This window comes from Crocuta crocuta, unplaced genomic scaffold, assembly GCF_008692635.1.
Source record: "Crocuta crocuta isolate KB4526 unplaced genomic scaffold, BGI_CrCroc_1.0 scaffold27, whole genome shotgun sequence".
Lineage (NCBI taxonomy): Eukaryota > Metazoa > Chordata > Mammalia > Carnivora > Hyaenidae > Crocuta > Crocuta crocuta.
In genome coordinates, this window is record NW_027532250.1 from 1891226 (window position 1) to 1894009 (window position 2784).

At 53.1% G+C, this 2784-nt stretch overlaps 1 non-coding gene across 1 annotated transcript; it reads left to right on the plus strand.

Moving 5' to 3' along the window:
* The first annotated feature begins 563 nt into the window (after positions 1–563).
* Positions 564–667, plus strand: LOC144243360 (U6 spliceosomal RNA). The gene has a single exon (XR_013338640.1). It is a non-coding gene; the product is annotated as a U6 spliceosomal RNA (small nuclear RNA).
* The last annotated feature ends 2117 nt before the right edge of the window (positions 668–2784 follow it).

Consider the following 2784-nt stretch of genomic DNA (forward strand, 5'->3'; position numbering starts at 1 on the left):
ACAGTTAAGAGCTTCTTACTCATTACAATAGCATCTAACATTCATGAAGGGCTCACTGTGGGCTAGTCGCTGCTCTACCTCCGTTCCAGAAGTTAATCCCTTTGCCATCCTAACAGCAATCGAAGGCACACATTATGATCCCCATTACACAGAGGGGAAAACTGAGGCACAAAGAAGGTCCGTGAGCCTGGGCTCCAATCACCAGGAGTCCGCATGGCCTTGGGGAGTGGTGCTACTGACACTTGAGAATTAGCCAGAATTGCAGATAATACAATGTTTGTCGCCAAGGCAGGGGCTTTTATTGTTCCATTTAAGAGCTTTCTGCAGAACTTACTTGCAGAATAAAGGGGAGAACTAAACCTTTTTCCAATCCAGAGGGGAGGCTCTGCTTGCAGATGGAGGGTGGAGTCGAAGGGACTGTAGAATCCTGGGGCTCTGCTCTGCCCCTCACCCAGCAAATGAATTCTGGGCGCCTGTCCGGTGCCAGGCTGGGGAGTAGGCAGGAGTGTGAGGGACCTGGAGGCGATGGCAAGCCCCACACAAGCTTTAGAAAGCTCACCCAAGTGCTCGCTTCGGCAGCACATATACTAAAACTGGAATGATACAGAGATTAGCATGGCCCCTGCGCAAGGATGACACGCAAATTCGTGAAGCGTTCCATATTTTTTGTATTTGTAAAAAAAAATAAATAAATAAAACAGAAAACAAAAAAAATATGGAAACCAACTTGACAATAAACTATTTGAAAAAAATAAAAAATCAAAACGAAACAAAACAAAAACAAAAAAGGAAAGCTCACCCAAGCCTGGGGACAACCGTCACCTGGGGAGGGGTGGGGAGGCAAAGCAGGTGTGGCGTGAAGATCAGTAATGAGGCAGGAGAATAATAGCAGGCACCCCCCCCCCCCACCTCCATGCTCAGTGTCAGGACCTGAATGAAAGGCTTGACCCAGGGATGCCAAGCTGAATATGACTTTCTTACTCCCCGCCTGGGGCTCCCTCCCCCAGGACGCCTGTGCTGATACCCCTCCCTTCCCCTTCCCAGGGTTTGTACCACAGAGAACACTCTGGAAGCCTGCTCCTTATCCACCTGCAGAATCCCAGCCCCGGCAGCTGGTCCCAAATGCAGAACCCCGGGCACCGCCCCGGACGTGCTCCGCACCGGACCTTGGAGCCTATGTGGGAGCCCCCTTAAAGCCGAGGGGGTACCCCGAGAGACACTGTCATTCAGGGTCAGGGCATCATCTGCTGTCTTCCAGGCACTGAGCACACCTAGGTGAGAAAGGGAAAACAGATTCAGAGCAGAAAGTAAAGACTTCAGGGAGCGATAAACCCTGTGAACAAAGATAAACCGGGGAGGCTGGAGATGATGTTTAATCTCGGAGTTCAAGTGGAGAAGGAGCCAGCCCAATTTGGGGCGCCCCGAGATTTGGGGGGAGATGATCTAGGCAGAGGGAACAGCACATTAAAGGCTCCGAAGCTGTTTGGGGCTTGGCGAGTGGGGGGAGGGAGGGAGAGAGAGAGAGAGAGAGCGCGCGCGAGCGAGCGCCAGAGCCCCCGGTACAGACACGTGCTGGGAGCGTGGAACAGGGAGGGCAGCTCCGGCGGCCTCCTGGGGCGCTTTTGCTCAACGCCCACCACCCCCAAAGCCCAGCCCAAAGCCGGCCTCTCCAGCTTTCCTTGAGAGCCCGGGTTCCCGTCGGTAGTTCCGCACTCACCCTTGCAGGGGTTGGAGGGTGGCCGACTTCCCCGAGAGTGGGGCGCCCTTCACCGGCCCGGTTTTGTTTCAGCTCGCAGTGGACGCCCCGCCCTCCAGGCTCCGAGAGGTGCGCGAGAAGGCCCAGCCCCACCCTGTGCCTCCGTCCTGTTTTGCTTTCTTGGCATTTCACCCTCAAATCTCCAAAAGTGGGCGTCCGGCCCACGGCCCCGGCTCCAACACGGGGCGGGCGCTCAAACCAGTTTAGGGACAAGCTCCCATTCCGCCTCGCGTTTGCTTTCCCCGAACCGGGCCTCTGCGTCCAAACATGTGAAAAATCCGCAACTTGTCTTTCACTCGACAGAAAAAGAAAAAAAAAAAAAAAGCCTAAATACACCGGACCTTTCAGATGGACTGAAAATAGTCAAGGAAGGGAGATCAGAGGGAAGGATTTGGGTTGCAGATTCTCAACCCCTTTGCGGCCTTCCAAATGGGATAAAGTTGCAGCTGGAGGGTGGAGCAGGGACATATTATAATCACAAAAGAAGGGCATCTTTAAAACTATCTGCAAGGATGGTTTTGTAAGCCCGAGGTTAACTGGGCTGCCATCAGCATGCATAATCAGCCCCTTTATCTGGTTTTACAGCCATACCTGGGCCAGCAGAGTCCCGCCCCACCTCCACACCCCCAAATCTGCAGCCCAGAACTTCTCGGAAGATGTCAAACAAATTTTCCCCTCCGAAAGTGGAGAGAGGGAAAGGGCAGGGTGGGGCCAGAAGGAAACACCGCCTGGGCCAGGGATTCAGTCCACAGACCTTCAGGAGAAGGGTTTGCCCAGAGCTCAGCCCACACGGATGAGAGAAGACCCAGACAACCCACCGGCCACGAATAAAGGCACAGCTTAACAATCGTTAAAAATCCATTCGATGAAGTGGTTGGCGATCGTTCTGCATCACGCTGAGGATTATACAAGAACGTCATCCTGTGTTGCAAGGGACAGGGCAGGAACGGCCCCATTTTGTAAAACAAGTGTATCAATGGAAATAGATTTAGCATGTTGAGCTAATAATAGCTTAACTTTGATGACGC